This window comes from Marmota monax, unplaced genomic scaffold (assembly GCF_021218885.2).
Source record: "Marmota monax isolate L192 unplaced genomic scaffold, Marmota_monax_Labrador192_F-V1.1 WCK01_AAM20220418_F8-fsc00139, whole genome shotgun sequence".
NCBI lineage: Eukaryota > Metazoa > Chordata > Mammalia > Rodentia > Sciuridae > Marmota > Marmota monax.
Genome location: NW_026695226.1, coordinates 3,939,985 through 3,957,670, shown reverse-complemented (window position 1 = coordinate 3,957,670; position 17,686 = coordinate 3,939,985). Strand labels below are relative to the sequence as shown.

At 34.6% G+C, this 17,686-nt stretch overlaps 2 protein-coding genes across 6 annotated transcripts in view; one reads left to right on the top strand and one right to left on the bottom strand.

Annotated features, from left to right (window-relative positions):
• Positions 1-9,517, bottom strand: part of Lrrn3 (leucine rich repeat neuronal 3) — a 34,923-nt gene extending 25,406 nt beyond the window's left edge. The window contains exon 1 of the mRNA XM_046435360.2: positions 9,073-9,517. The gene's annotated coding sequence lies outside the window, so the exon portion shown is untranslated. The remainder of the gene's footprint in view (positions 1-9,072) is intronic.
• Positions 1-17,686, top strand: part of Immp2l (inner mitochondrial membrane peptidase subunit 2) — a 905,321-nt gene that overhangs the window by 482,249 nt on the left and 405,386 nt on the right. The gene's annotated exons all lie outside the window — the stretch shown is intronic.

Here is a 17,686-nt window from a genome sequence, read left to right as displayed (position 1 = left end):
TGCATAAAAAAATCAAATGCTTCCCAAAGGAGAATTTCATTATGCTTATTCTAAGGATGTGATACCTTAGTGGTATCATCACATTATTTGTTACAGAATGCGGAAGATGAAAGTACATCTTACTCATCACAATATTTGTAATAGAATGCACCGTGGAGTCAGACACTCAGGATTCATATCAGGACTCTGCCAATGAGTGAATTTGGGCAAGTATTTCCCCGTGCTAATTGCTTGCTTTTCTCATGGAACTGTGAAGTTAAATGTTAGGAGGTCTTTAAAGAGCTTAACCAAGTCCAGGCTGTGGTACATGATAAGTTATTATTGGCCAACATCTCGCTCTTATTCCCCCTTTTTAGCCTCTTCTTCCTCATGGTAAATGGACATAATAAATAGCAAGGAAAACCCTCAATATCTAATTTAAAATTATGAATGATCTTTATTTCTCACATGTTTTGAATTAGGTTATTCCTAATGCACAAATAATTTTAATTTTATATGATGGTATTTTCAGTTGTCTAAATGCTTATTTTTACTAAAAAATCTTTATTTTGAGAAAGCATTGTGGACATGAGCTGTCCAGACCCCATTTGTAATCATTGGAGGAACCCTCAACAATATTTTTACCATAATTTCTTTTTCAGCTTTTTCTTTTTTCATATATATATATATATATATATATATATATATCTTTAACTAATTTATTTATTTTTATGTGGCGCTGAGGATTGAACTCAGGGCCTTGTCTGTGCTAGGTGAGCACTCTACCGCTGAGCCACAACCCCAATTAGACAATTTTTGAGGAGGTCACTTAATGAGAAATGATGAAGTTTAACAAACAACTACAATAGAACACTTCTAAAGTTTTAGGTTTGTTTGTCTTTGCTCAGTCAGTTTAAAGAACAAGTTTTAGTTTTCATCAATTAACTTTGCAGAGCAAGAGGCTTATTAATAATGAGAAAGACTGATGAATTTCGCTGAAAATTAATGATCATATTGACAGTGAAGTGTAGTATTCAGACTGTTTTCATCTTCCTCCTTTAAATGATAATGCATGAGAGAAAATGACAGTCAATGGATTCCTGGATGGGTTGTGATAAATATAACACAATTTGAGACCTATGGACCAAACTTTGCATTTTCCCTTTATGCCATTATTGTACTCCATCCCATTAGGTAAAGATGAAAAAGAATGAAAGAATAATAAGCTGCTACTTCACTGGTCAAGCTATGAACTGACCTAAAGAAATCATTTCAGGTAGTCTAACAGACAGTGACACTCAACTGAAAAAAGTAAGTCATTATTCTTTCCTGGAAACAAACAAACAAAAGAAGAAGAAATTATGAATAAATCCTGCAGAAAGATATTGTAATATGAGCAGAACACCTGGAATGAGATTACACATAGAGTTGTATTTTGAAAGGGAATATGACTCCAGGAAGGCAGTAGAGACTAGCTATATTTAGGCAGGACCAGTGAGAGGCAGTGTTGCCTCATCCACAAAGGAATGTTCTTTAGAACCAAACTGATAGGTTCCTTTTATTTTTTGGTCTTTAATTAGTTATAACAAGTTACTTTACCTCTCTAAGCCTTTTTTTTCTCCCTTCCTTGTTTGGAAACTAGGGTTAGAAAAATACTACTTAATGCATGCAGTTATTGTGAGGATTAAATGAGAACATGCATGCTAGATGTTTAGTACAAAGTTTGGCACAGATGCAACAGTAATAATAAACGAGAACTTTGAATATCATTCTCTGAGCTATTCAAGGATTGTCTAAGAGAGATGATGAAATTGGGACATATAAGTGCTCTGCTTATATAAATTTATATCATAACATTTATTTTAATTCTTCATTTCCTTGACCATTTTGTCTAACAGCAGCATATTGTGATATAATTTATAGGGTAAATGAAAAATGGGACTCTGATATGTATATGGAATTTGCTCCCTATAAATAGAGTAACTGGTTAAGGAAATGGTAGATTGGAAAATGTCTCACTATTTTAAAAGTTAGCTGAATATCACCTTGTGACACTCTATGAGCAGATATGGTGTTTGTGTAAGAAAAAAAAATGCAAACAAAATGTGTGAGTGAAAAACTACAGCAAGAGAAACAAATATAAATTATGTGTTTGGTAGTGAATCAGTGCAGCTATTCCCACAACTAATTGATTTGTTAGATGAAGAAAATCTAAGCTCATATGTTGTAATGACATTTTATATTATTTTAAGAAAAAAATTACTGTGGATAGAGTTTCCAAAGTTTGTATGTGCCTAGAAATAGAATATAGAAATAGAATATATTTCTTTTCTATGTGTGGCAGCCACATTGTTTGTTTCTTTCCATCTTCTAGCACTTTATCTTCAGTAATAAAGCACTGAAACCTAGACCCTTTTGCATACTTTGTTTTTTTCTTTTTGTTCTCAGGGCCTTAGCACCTGCAGTATAAGGTCATTAACTCTGTGGCCTTTGTAGAAATGAGAATATAATCTTTTCAGATGAATATTAAAATTTATTCCCTACAACTATTTGTAATTTCAGTAAAGGTTTTATGACCCCACATGTTCTGTAAATATTGAGTACTCATGATAGAACATATTCAGAATTCAATGTTTCTGAGTGACTGAGTTTTGATAAAAACAGACTAAAACACAGACTCAAAAGACACAGTTGACCATGATGATAAGACTAGTATTTTTTAGGCATATAAATATAGCAATGAGAAAAGTAGTCTAATGATATAAAAGCCAATGTGAACTATATCTCTGAAAATGCATATCTGTTTTGTTTTGTTTTTGTTTTTTGGTATCAGGGATAGAACCCACAGGCACTTAACCACTGAGTCACATCCTCAGCCCTCTTTATTTTGAGACAGGTTCTCACTAATTTGCTTAGGGCCTCGATAAGTTGCTGAGGCTGATTTGAACTTGTGATTCTCCTGCCTCAGCCTCCCGAGTTGCTGGGATTACGGGTGTATGCCACTATGCCCAGTTACTTGTCTGTTTTTAATACCCTTTTTGAATTTTCATTTTTTCCCCTTAACAAATATCAACTGTAAATTAGTTGACAATGTCATTTAAATGCCTTGACCTTTTGGCATTATGAGATTGTAAGACATTAAGATATAAATGTTACTCCAGAAGAATTAATTGACTAAAATATTTGCATTCATTTCTTTAGTTATTAATTTAATTCAGTAATTTTAGGAAAAAATTACAAAAAGCCTAAATCAATTATTTCTACCACAGTGAAAATGAGGCCTTTTTACTATTTTCTGTCTTCAAGATACCCAGTATTATTCACGTCAATCATAAGTGATATGTGCCTTTCTGAGGGCTGTTGCTTTGCCTATGGTAGGTTAGTGGCCCTGGTTCCACGTAAAAGAAAACCTCCACCCATTCCTGGAGTCCCTGCTTTGTACAAAAAGGGAAACACTGCCTCCCCTCTAGTTCCTCAGGGACTTAGTTCCCAAAGGTTTCAGGCCTATGGAAATGGCAATTAATGACTCCTGATACAAAGACTGTTGATTCAATGGGCCTTTTCAATGCATACATGCAAAAGTTCAGGGTAGTTACCCTCCTTTCCTGAGTAGTATTGTAGATTATTTGTGGGATGCCTCATATAGAAGTCAAGCTTGACAGGACAAAGTTTAGAACATGTTTTTTTTTTTTCAGGATTTTCATTCAATTTAAAGACCATATATTGCTTCTGACTGTCAAAATATTCCCTAGAAAGGCTCTTCAGAATAATGTAAATAAATTTACTGGTATCCAGCCTTTATTATCTTATAAATTTACTAGTTTACTTTACAGATTTACTTGTATTTTGGAGTGGTTAAATGTATCATCTTTTCCCCAAGATAGACTAACCAGGAAGGAGATGCCAAAGAAGTTGCTTTTATGCTGACACTTCATCCATTGGTGGTGCTTCAAGTGACTTTGAAGAATTTGTTCATAGTTTTTTAGAAACCTGGAAAATCCTTGAATAATTTATTCATCCTATTATATCCAATTTTTAAGACCTTTGCCAAGTATTTGTTTATCAAAGTGCTAATGCTGTCAGACAAACATATGGATGAGTAGGTAGAACAATGTACAATCTTTTTCTTTAATAATTTATTCTGGCTGTTGGTTTTTTTTTCTTTTTAATTTGGGTATAGCATTAGCTATGATTTAAATTAAGAATGAAAATTTTAGTTTGCAAAAAATCCAACTGGAAATTATTGTGGTGTGGTACAAAGAATACAGGACTTAGAAAGATAAAGCCTTGTGTGAGAATTCAAGAAGAAGGGAAGGGATATTTACTAATGATTACTAAAATGTCACTTATATTGATCAGTGCTGTACCCATTGTATCTCCTACTCCCTGGAGTCAGAATATCCTAATTCCTCTACATGTTGGCAAGTCTCTTGTCTTACACAAACTCATTCTCCAATTTGAAGGAAAGGATAATCATCACATACCTATCCTACCTCACCAGGTTGTTTTAAGGAAGAAATGGTATTGTTGGGAAAAAAAACTTTGTAAACAATAGAGCTCTAAATAAATATTCTCATTACTGTGTTTTTTTTATTCTTAATTTCCCCCTGAAATTTTTGAGTCCATTAATTACTGTTATGTTATTGGAGAACACATTTAGAAGCAGAGATAAATTTGCCAAAAAAAAAAAAAATAGGTCTTTGAAATTAAGGATATGTCATTGCCCACAAAGCCTCTCACACTCTAACTCTGGAAATGAAAAAGGCAGGGTGGGGAGTTTGGGGGGTGGAAGAAGGAAGGGGTTGCTATCCTGAGAATACACTCCTTATTTTCCAAAGAGGTAAGCAAGCCAAGCATCAGTTGTAAGAATGGGCACTGAATATGAAGAAGGGTGCATGCTAAATGCCTTAAAGTAATTCTAGTGAAAACAAGTAAAAAATAATTTGGAGCATAATTTTAGAATTCTTAGAAAAACTTACAGCTCAGAGTAGATGATCAATTGGCTGAATCTCTCTAGTTGAAGGATAGCAGCATTACTGTTAGGATGTTTTAAAAACAGTGCAAAACTCTAATGTTTATAACTCATCATAGAATATAGTGGACTGGATCAAGAAGATAAATTAAGGGTTTAAAATATTTGTGATATATACTTAACAAATTCTTGCTTCTTCTTTTATTAAATTTTGGTTTTTGCTTCTAGAATATTTGATTATCTTGCTGAATATTTTTTTCTTTTTTTGCCCCATATATCTGAGTCTTTCTTTTACATTTTATTATTTGAAAAACAGAGGACGAAGACTTTTAATTTACTGCTGGAGGGAGCACTCTAAGGAGTTCTATCCTAGGCCTCTCTAGTAAATGGCTGTGTATATTTAAAATATAATGTATATTACATCTCATTATAAGGATGTTAAATCTTTTGTACTTGAGTTTCTTTACCTATCACACTAAGCTTGTTAGACTAAATACTGAAGGTCACTTTCAATTAAAAAAATTACATTATGCTAGCACTTTCCCATCTTTCATTCCCCTGTGCTGAAGCTGTGTATTGTATTTTTATTCATGGTGACTTAAAAAAAATAGCCCTCCCTTATGGCCTTAAAATGAGTGAACATCATAGCAAACAGATTTGTAGAAACTTGACAGTTACACAGATATTGTAGATGACCTGGTAGGTGCTGTTCTTCCAAAGAATTGAGAGGAGCATTAAGTCTTCTTTGTTAATCTTATATTTATTGACCTCTAAGTAGCATCTTTTCAGGTCTTCTTCCCTTCCCATCAAATTAAACATTTTGATTTCTCCCTATTATTGTTTTCCATCCTCTGGCACCACCTACTTTCTTTATATTAAATTTTTATTTCCTCAGACATTATGGACAAGGGAATAACTGCTATTATATTCTTCTAGTGACTTGCTGAATATCACTTTACCATGAGGGATGGGAAAGAATTCTTTGAGCTCTGTGTACGAAATGTGTTCTGTTGTTACATAGTGAAGGTTTCCTAAGAACTCGTCATAGCCAATATCAGAGAGTATTGACAACATTGATTAGACATACTGATATATGGCCTAGTGTTAGCTACTTCATTTAGTTTCACATACCAATGAGCAATGCATAAGTAGCTTACACTTGGAACCAGGTCTGCAAGGAATATTTTAGTGGACTGCAAACATGTCCAGTGTTTCTCCAGAATGGCTGGAGCCACATACTTGTAAATTATTCTTTGGGAGCATCTTTACTGAGACTAGGAGTTGTGACTCCATTTTTAGTGTGTCATAAGCTTCCTTTTAATAATCTCCTTCTGAATCACCAACTTCATATACAGCCATCAGGGACTGCTAATTGGGTTACAGCATTTAATTTTTTGTTGTTATGGTTAACTCAGGTTACAGACCTTTCTGTTCAACTAAGTTTTCAATAAATATAATATCATGTTACCTAGGAATTTTACACTCAAAAAAAATCAGAGTTGGCGAAAAAAGTTCAACATCAAACCCATTTTGTGCAAAAGCAAGTGTTAAAAGATGAACAAAGAAACAGTAAAATACACATAGTGAATCATAAGTTAATCACCTTTTTCATAGGTCCTTAAATTGCTAGTCTAGAAAGCTGGTTACACTATTTATTAAACTGTTAACAACCACTACCACCACCAAAGGAAAAATTCCACCTACTCATCAGCATTCTACCTCAGCATGTTGCCTGTGACAAGCGACACCCTGAAAAGATGGTTCTTTGAAGCTCCTCTTGACAGAAAGCTATTATTTCTTTATTTCTACATGACTGGGCATGGTTAAATCTTTCAGACATGCCTGTGTGTCCATCCTCTGGCAAGGCTTACTAAGTCACCAAACTCACGGGCACACACCAAATGACAACACTAGGGGCCTGGGGATGACAGTGTTTTTCAGATTCTAGGGCACATTACTGACTTGTAAAATCCACAGAATATTTATCTGAGCTCTACTAAGGTTAAAGAGCCAATCCCCTGTACTTAGCTGTCATTGATTGCAATTTTAAAATAGGCTGGGTAAGATTTAAGAATGTGTGTGTTTAGTATGAAAACTTTCCCCGTGAAAGGTTTAGGAGAAACTGAAATCAATGCTGCAATGCTACATTATATAGGAGTTTGAAATTGGGAGGTAGAATGTCTACTTCAACCATTCCTCTTGGTTAGGAACTTAACGGCTGCCTCAAAATAACAGATCTGATCTGTTTCAAAAGCAGCACTTCTAATGAATAGCAGAAAAGCAAATAAAAACACCTTTTCTTTGCAATAAATCATTTTGTTTTTTCTATAGATTGCATGTGGTGTTTGAGGCAGAGCGAGCAAGCCTGCCAATATTGCAAGCTAATGCTTCAGCACCTTTCATTTTTCACCCTGAGCAGGAACCCTCTTCTTAAACTTGTTCATTTTACAGAGGGAAAATCGAAGCCTCTGGCAGATTGTCAGAGATGTTTTATTGTCATCATTTACAAAGGTCGCCAGAATTAATTGACTTCTTACATTACATATTGTAAACTGACTCATTTTTTGACACGTTTATGGGAAAGTGGCAGGATGTAAGTGGCTGGTTATTGTCTTTTGGTTTTGGCATATGTTATAAACTAGAAACCAATAATAACTGTGAAATCACAGTTTATGAAAAAAAAATAACACAGTTTCAAAGAAACAGACTCTATTAAGTGTTTGGTTAGTTGAACTAGAGGAAGGGAGAATAGAGTTCCAGAAGATGAAATGTAAATACTGGGTTTGTTTTAATGTCTGTGCAGGACCCATTAATGGGGGTAGTGAATGTTTCCATGAACATCCTCAATTGGTGTTGTCTGTTTGAAAGCATATTCTACGTAGCTGACTCCTTTTACAAGACTGGAAGTAAAAATCAGCCCATGTTGTATTCCATGAATCATCATCACCACTTGGATGCTCATAGAGTTTACTGAGAGTAATTCTGTCTCAAAGGCATTACTTCTGAAACTAAAGATAAGAAATTTAGGATATGAGTAATTGTAGTACCAGGGTGCACTCTTTTCTTGGTAGATATTTTGATTCTAATCTTCCCTTTTCATTTTTCACATTGTTCCTTTTTACTAAATCAGGAAGGTTCTACTCATAGTCTGCTTTCAATAAAATTAAATGCATGGAAACAAGGACATATTGTTAAAAATGAATAAATTAGAGCTGAATTAAGCCACCCGACTCAATAACAGCAAAGGGAATATTGCACTTAGTTAGAACAAACAATCTTCTTAAATAGGAAATGTACTTTAAAGCCATCCTGCTGTGATCCTGTTAATTACCAAAGAAGATTAGAACTCTTCTGGTTCGTGGGATCCTTTTACCTAGTGTGTGGCAGTTCCAGCTGCGTTAGCAATCAGACATTTGCACTGTCCCTTCAGACCAGTGAGGGGATGTTATTAAAGGGAACTCATTTACTCCAGTTTGTAAGATGTAGTCTGGCAGAAATTCAATAAATGTTTTTAATATGCTCATTCTGCTACTCTGGTTAGTGGTTTTTCCTCTTAACATACATATAAGAGCATTCCCCTTAATCTCCATCCACTGGGAAAAAAGGAACAAAAATGTCCTATTTAGGGGTGGGGGGAGGTGGTTGCAAAACACAGAATAATGTTGATCTGCTTTTCATTACAAATAATATGAAGAAAAAGAAAAATCCTACCACCCACCCTCCACAACCTGTGTTTCTTTTTCTCCTGTCCCTGGTTCTCTCTTAGTCTCCTTCTTCCTCTCTCCCACTTCTCTCTTTCTCTCCTCTCTTCCAGACCCCTTCTCTTCTGTCTCCCTCCTCCTTCTCCTCCCCCAACACTGCTTTTTCTCTCCCACTCACATCCTCTGATGGGCATTCAAGCTAGTAAAATGCATGTTGGAGAATCCCACAAGCACAGATAGGCATATACAGATCTAGAGGGGTTTTGCATGTGCATTTCTTCTCAAAAGTAAAACAGAGAAAATGCTCTCAGGATTCAGACAACAAGAAAACCTCAAGGGAAAATTTAGACATAAAAATAGGAGCATCAATGAAACAAGAAATAGAGCTTATTTAAATAGATATGTATATTTTAAACTTACCTTGCAAAAGCAGTTTCAGTGCTAGACCACATACAGTGTCCCTGCGTGCTGAATTCCTTAGTTCCTTGATTCAGATAATCACATGGTTGTCTTCTTTCCCGGGTATAAATCGGTGCATATGTGTGTGTGTGATAAAGTATACACAAATATGTTCCAAAGATATGCACACATGCAAGTAATCTTATCTCTGTGTCCTAAAATATAAAGGAAGGCAGGAGGCTGCAGCTCAGATTCCTTCTCTTGCCTGTAACTCTCCTGGTCGGCAGCTGAGGCTCTCAATCCAGTGTAGGGAGATCCTGTGAGCTGGCGTTATTTCTCCTTGTTTCCATGGTGGTTAGTGGTGCATCGTTCACCCGATCAGTTGTCACACTGACATGGTGCTGCCTGCTCAGCGGTCATTAATAACTGAACACCCTCCACTCCCCAGAGAGGAGCCAATCGCTTCAGACTGCCAAGATGTAGCACTCGCAGCTGCTCCAGTCTGGTTGGCTGAAGCAACCTGTCTGTTCTATGACACTGCTGCTTAGGGTACAAATAAATGAAACAGGCTTGCATATTTTCCTAGGAATCATTTTCTTTCTTTTTTCCTTCAGGGAATGTAGAGATTTCTTTTCTTTCTTTCTCCCCCTCCCTTTTTTTTTTTTTTAACAACTTTTTCTATTTTTGTGTTATCAGTCATTCAGAGAAGCTGTGTTTTCACTTTGAAGATAGGCAGGGCATTCTACTAATAAGGATTTCCCAAATATTAAAAACACCTGCTAAAGACTCAAGCATCTGACTCCTTCTCTGTGCCTGAAACTGGAGTGATATTTGGTTCTCTATAGTTCCTACTCAATTTAGATTGTATATTTGCTGTCCGATAGCATGTTCTTTTTTTCCTTTCTTTTCTTCTTTTTTTTTTTTAAGCAATGACATTTCATATTTGGAATGACAAGACTTTAAAAATAAAGCATATATTTGCTTCTCTATAATTCACAACATTGGTATGGAAGGGGGTAATTTTAAAGTTATATTTTCAGTTATATCCACATACTTCTCGTGTGTGTGTGTGTTTGTGTGTGTGTGTGTGTGTGTTTAGGACACATGAATTTACTATTCCAGTGGATATATATCTCTATAATAAACTAAATACTCAAAATGATTTTTCCTTACTTGTAGGCCTATTATCTTTAAATAGATATTTATCAGGAATATATCCTATATGAAACACAAACAAATGTAATTTAGCTGTATCAGGAATTTGGAAAACAGAGAAAAGTATAGCAGTGTGTATGTCTCAAAGAATACTTATGAAAAAATGGACAGAAGTTTTAAAAACACATTTTACAGCTTTTATTAATATACTAGAGACATGTTGAGAAGATGGAACATGAGGATTAATTTGTCAACAGGTCAAAAGCAGGCTAGATTCATGACTCCAGCCCTGGTTTTGAGACACTACCCTCTAGTGGAGTTAAAAGAAAAGGCACTATTAGATTTTCTTGGTGTTTGTATGGGGAGGGAGGGTAGAGCGTCACAACTAATTGTTCTTAAGGAGTTTCTTGAAATAACATAGGCTAATAGTTTGAAGCTATTATAATCATAATGCTTGAAAATTTTTAAAATTCTAAGCCTGTTTTTAATCATATATTTTCGCTTTGTAAAAAGTTCCCAAATGCTTTACTATTTTTTTCTATAAAATTTTTATTTTGATTTGTAACCTTTTGAATACATGTTAAAAATGGCTTCTTTCTTAATTTATTGACACTTATTTTACAGCATTATTTTAAGGTTTTATTCTTTACCAGAAGCTCTAGTATTTACTCATAAAGTGTATAATCAGTTCTTAGATGTTAGGGTTTATGATTGAGGGTTAGAGATGTTGTATTGGAGTATATTTACATATAATTTAATGTACTTATAATACTGATAATAAACATCCTTCTTACCCCCAATTTCACTTTATTAAGCTGTAATTTTTATGTATCCTAAATCATTTCAATCTTTGAAAGGTTTATTTTGAAATAGGAAAAAAATTATATTAAATTTTGATAACTGTTCGAAAAATGAACTTTTATATCACGATTCCTTATGCATTTCATTTTGGTTTATTGGTATTGACTGTATAATTGCAAAATCAGAAATCAAGGCAGTTAAAAGGCACTCTAATCATGAAGGTAAGTTGTAATGTTCAAACAGATCATGTTTAAAATACTTTCTTGATTCTTAAATGAACAACCAGTCCCTTTTAAAAATATTTTCAATATCATTCACACATCAAAGAAAAATCTTTTAAGTTTTAATTTAGTTAGGACTGAGTCCTATTTTTAAAGGATTTATTTTATTATTTCATTGGAAGTTGTTTTAACTAAATGATACTGTGTTTTGTAGGACAGGAGTTGAGATTGTCTTTTTTATTTTATTTTTTTTAGTTGTAGATGGACACAATATCTTTATTTACTTATTTATTTTTATGTGGTGCTGAGGATTGAACCCAGTGCCTCACATGTGCAAGGCAGGTGCTCTACCACTGAGCTACAGCCCCAGCAAGATTGTCTTTTTAATGCAGGGATATGATAAATTTAAAAGATCTCATGCTCATTTTGGTAAATTTAGTACTATGGAGCATTAGAAATAGGATTATATTGTGGAGGAGAAAATGGCTGTTGCTTTGAATGGAAAGGATGAGGTTTCTATTCTTTGGCTATAGTTTCTATCTTGGTTCAAGAACATCAACAGCTTAGTGGAATCAGAGGGTGTTTTAGGTGCTTTTTCACTTATCAAGGTCAGTCATCCACTAGAAATACAAAATGTCTCCCAAAAGACAGGTGAAACAGTTATTTAGGTGTCACATCTATAATGCAGTGCCATATGAAGTCATTTGCTTTGATAGGGTAACAATTTCAGGACTTTTGAGTTAATGCAATTGTGAATGATCATCAAATGAGAACCATAGAACCTCAGAACTCTACTGTTCTTCTAGAAGGTCCAGAGATTTGTTTAAGTATACATAAGTGACAGAAGTGAGCCAGGAATACAATCCCTCAGGTCTTCTAATATTTCTCTACAAAATTAGTCTATCATCCAGTGGATAACTGACAGATCTCTTCATTTTAATTTTTCCCTTATTTTTACTCCCTTTCTTATACTTTCTTTCTATCTCCAGTTTATTTCTTTATAGTCAACTAAAACATCAGAGAAATTTCACCTTGCAAATATATTTTATTACATGGGTGTACATGTTTGATACCTTGAGGTAAATGTCTGCAGGGATTCCCAAATGAATAGTTAGTCTTAATGAAATGATTTAAAAACATAATGTATAATTTATTCTTAAATTACGTAAAAAGAGTTCTGCCTTTGTTGTCAAATAAGAAATGATTAGAATACAATAAATATTCATTGATTTATGTTAAAGTTACTAATTTGTGACAGGGTTTATTGTTGTTTCATCCTAGGCTTTATATGCCTGTGTTCTTTTGTTTGTTTGGCAAATGGGTAGATTGCAGACAGATTGTCTGAGTTTGAATCCTTACCTTGCCAACTTGCTAACTCTGTGAACCTGATCATAATGTTAAGTATCATGTCTGTTAAGTATCTTGTTCATCTCAGTTTAAGTAGCACCTTGCATTTCATTTTACTCCTAGGATTGTTATGAGGATTAAAGTAGTTAATACATATACAGAGCTTAGCAAATGCATGAAACAGTAAGAATAAGTGGATATTGGACATCAATTTTTGTCAGTGCAAGGAAGGTTGGCTCTGTAATTCTCCCAAGTAGTTGACTGTACAGACATGACACCACACCCAACTACCTGCTCTACTTTCTAAAAAAAAGAAATACAGAAAAACAATATTCATTTGTAAAATAAATGAATGCTTAATTGATTTTGTGCCAACCAATTTGATACTATTTTTTAAGGAATGAATTTTATGCACAAGACAATGAATGCTTTTATATAGTTATGATTATTCAGTGTTGATGACAATTTTTATTATCACCTTGATTATTGTCAGAAGCATTAGCTCCTCCTCCTCCTCTACCTCCACTTTCGTCTCAGTTTCCCTTTTGTTTGGAATGTCCTTTGTATCTTCTACTCTGAATTCTTGCTTTTATATGTCTATGTGTCCCAACCCTCTAAGAAGATATGATCTTCATTTGACCCATAGTAGCGTTCTTTATTTCTCTTATAACCCATCATTTTTTTTTTCATCTCATAATTTTTTCTATAATTTCACCTCTTCTTTAGCTTGTAAGATTCTTCTAGATGGAGATATATGTCTTATGATGTCTTTAAGCTCCATAGTGCATTCTAACATGGAAAAAAACATTTGTTGAACACTAGTATATGCCTGTGTATGTTTTAAAAGTTATTTAATCTTCACAACATCTTTCATCAGATATGTATTTTTAATCCCCAATTGCCAGAGTAGAAACATTGGATGAAAGAAGTTAGGTTACTTACTTGCCCAGTGTCCCAAAACTATTAAAATATGGGGATAAAATATGAACCCAGTTAAGTCTACTTACAGAGCCAAGACTCCTTCCACTATACAAGGAACTCAATAATCATTTGTACAATAAATGAATGCTTGATTGATGTTTGTGCCAACCAATTTGATGTAGTCAGCAACTAGGGATGCCAAAAATAAAATACTATTTTTAAAAAGGAATGAATTTTATGCACGAGACAGTGGATGCTTTTATATAGTTATGGTTGTTCAGCTTTGATGACAGACTTTTTATTGCTGTCACGATTTGAGAAATAGAGCTTGGAAGAAATGCAATACCTAATCTGAAATTTGAGTTGATAGGTTCAGAAAACTAAATAAATATGAATGAGCCACTGATTATGAGGGGCTTTGTTGTGATCAGAAGGGTTTCAGTGACTCTGTCCTTCCTGATAGCAGATTAGCTCTCAATTAAGACAGAAACATGATTTAAGGGAATAACATTGATTATTAGAATGTCGAACTAGATCAATTTCACATTTTCTTTTTCAAAGGAGTTTTGGGAAGTAGAATTGGGGGAAAAATGAGACCTTTATTTAACCAATTTTTTTTCCCTTGGTACCAGATACTGATCTCAGGGTCACTAAACACTGATCTGTATCCCCAGTACATCCTCAGTGACAGGGTCTCACTGAATTGCTCAGGGTCTCACTAAATTGCTGAGCCTGGCTGTGAACTTGTAATCTTCCTGCTTCAGCCTCCCAAGCTGCTGGGATTATAGGGGTGCACCACTGCATCCAGCTATAGATTTTATTTTTAATGAAGGATATGACTCCATTGGAAGAACACACATAATTTTACCACTCAAAGAAGTTCACAACCAAGAACAAGAAAGAGAAATCCAGGGGACAGATCTGTTTCTCTGTCCTTTCCTCAGATTCTTTTCTTCCTTCTATTCTTTCTCAGGCTTTTTCTTTATGTTACTCATTTTATCTATCTTATCTTCTCCCTGTGCCTGTCTTCATTACTTTCATTCAGAAGACTAACATTTTTCTCTAGATATATTAGAAACAACAGTGGCAATAAAGATGAGGCTTCTGTTAAAATTACTGTGAAGTGCAAGATAGAAAATTTATGCTTTTTGAATAATTAAAAAAAAAAAAAAACACAGCAGGTAGTTGGTGTGGTGTCACATGTCTGTAGAGTCAGCTACTTGGGATGTTGAGGTGTGGGGATCAGTTGAACCAAGGAGTTTAGGACTGACCTGAACCATACAGAGCAATCCTGTCTCTTAAGGAGGAAAACAATACAGCAGGTTGATGAATAGCTGAATATCTAGATAGATAGTTGCAAAAGATGCTCAGAAATAACTGAGAAGAAATACACTAACACCTAAATATACCCAACTATTGGCACTTGTTTTCTTTGATGGGATAATGGGTACCTTTCCTTTGTTTTAACTTCTCAAAGTTTCTATAAGCAATACATATGTTTTTAACATTGGAAGTAATAGCTGTTATTAGAAAAGATACAAACTCTTTTGTGGTACCCTTTTGCTTTATAATTAGAGTTATTTAGTAAAATAAATTTCTTAACAGTGTTCAGTTCTATCCACATTATAATATTTAAAATAGTAATATCAGTGTTTATTTTGTTTCAAGGATTTGAGTAAAAATCAGAAGGTCATTTACTTAAAAGAAAGCTTAAATCAAGAGAGTACCCTCAAGGAGATCGATTTCGTCAGATTCGTGACTTCAGTTACTCATGAGGTTATATATAACAGAGCTGTTCATTATGTGAGAATAGAGTGTATCTCTTGACCTGAACTTTTCTTTGCTGATCACTTCCTCTTTTTCATCTGCTTTGATTAGTACATATTAAATGCCAATTGGCCTCATATAAAGAATCATCTAAGTTATTGGCAAAAATTAAGCTCTACAAGATGGCATGTAATTTCATACCGATTCTAGGCAAAAGTTAAGAACAAAGATGGCCTACAGTAACAATTTGCTCCTGAAACAATATTCTCATATACAGTTGTCTAGTATTTCCTTAGTTTTGACATGGGTTCGTTTGTAAAGATGGGATAATGAAAATTATTTGTTTGTATCCAAGTAATAAACTAAAGCAGTGATTTCTAAGAAAGAAAAAGCAGACTATCAGAAAAAAAAATTAGGCATCTATTTATATTGTACTATCTAGATAGAAGTTAAAGGGTCATTTGAATTTTCCTGAATATTTTGTTACTTTTATTTGACTTCTACTGTGCCGCAGTCTGGCTGGGCACAATCAGGAGCCACTTGTCAAAAGAAAGTAACTTTATTTTTAGAACCACACACGACAAACAAAATAGTCTCTCAGGAAAAACCCTCAGAGCCTCAACTGCCACCACCGGCTTTCCACAAGCCTCTCCCTCCCACACCAGCTTCTCTCCACCTCCCACAATCCTCCTGCTCTTGAGGCCGATTGGCTGGGTCACGTGGGTGGAGCCAAAAAAGTCCCCCAATGAGCAGCTCCGTGGTCTGAAAGGGCAGGGAAACAGTCCAATGAGCATCACCGCAGAGGAGCCAATCAGCTAGATGTTGCTGGGGCCGAGGAGCCAATCAGCTAGATGTTGCTGGGGCCGCTGTGAGCCAATCATCAGCTGCTGGCAGCTGGAAGTTTGCTGGGGCCCCTTTGGCTGTGGCTCTCAACACTACTGGATAGGAGAAGAATGTTATCATTCCATTATCATTCTCATCTGATTCTGTTTTTTCATTGATGGAGGGTACAGAAAGCCCAGAGCTAAAGTTCTCTGCCTAATCTTTTAGTGATCATTCATACAATTATTCCTTTTAATATAAAGAAGGTGTCTTCAAGAATGAAAGCATCTCACTGTAGCTAGTAGGATGGCAAAATAGACAGGAGATTCCTGTATCTACTACCTACATGTGCACTACTGTAAAATTTTTAACTTTTAATCTTAAAATCGTCTTCAACTCTATCTTACAGTCCTAGTATATTCTACCAGAACTACAAGGATCCTCCCAATTCTTTTCATTTTTTCTATTACTCAGTTACAAGATTTGACATCCTTTTAACTACTTCCCAGTGTGTTCTTCCATTTCTTTTCTTAAATAAAAACTAATCTCCTTTCAGGACCTGTTATTTTTCTAAGTCTTTTTGCTTGGAGACTACTGATTTTTTTTTTTTGACTCTTAGGGCTGGGTGTTTTGTATGTATTTATGCACATATATTGTTCATGGGCATCATATTCTTGTAATTCCTATGGTTTTCCAATACCAGTTGCAATTTTTTTCATAAATTATTTTACTCTTCCATATGACAAATAGCATTCATAACCTTTCTATTTTTCTACTACCTTACCTATCCTTCACTGTATTTGAGATGTGATATCTGGTGAACATTATCCTTTTCCACCTTGACTATTACTAAAATCTTGGAAGATTTCAACTTTTAAGAATAAAACCAGTCAATAATTACTAAGCTTCTTAAATTAAAATGTAATTTCACTTTATTTCAGAAATTCTTTTTCAGGGATATTCCCTTGGTCTTATTGGTAACTGGAATTATTCTACCTCTGAAGTCTTGAACTTCAATATTCTGCTTTTGATTATAACCCCATATTCATTTTGTCAATTTAGAACTCTACCCCACCCCCATTTGCTTTTTTGATACCACAAATACTCAACTTTATTGAGGCGAGTTCTTTCCTGGTCATCCTCATCTGTCTCCCTTTCCTACACACCAAAGTCAATCATCTAAGCTACTTACCTAGAATCTTTGCTCTTGTCTTTCACCATCCCCCTTCAATGAAATCTTCTGGATAACAATGTAATCTTTGTTTTCTGCCCCAGTCTTTATGAGACAAAGTGTTCCTGGAAGAAATCAAGCAGTGGTGCTCCCTGGTATCTACTATAAAGGTAAACTGTCATGCTTTGGTCTTTAGCTGTACCCTTCCAGCCTCATGTTTGTCCTAAGTTATCCTTTATCTCATTGACTTGAAGGATGATTTCAAACTCTAGCACTCTCTTTAACTTCCTTTTTCAGTTGCTGATGATTCTTAGGAAAATATCATTGCTTTTAACTTTTTTGGATTTATATACCTTTAAATATCAACTCCCTTAATTTTATGAATTTCTAACTTATTAATATGTCTTTATTCAAACTCATCAAAGTATGA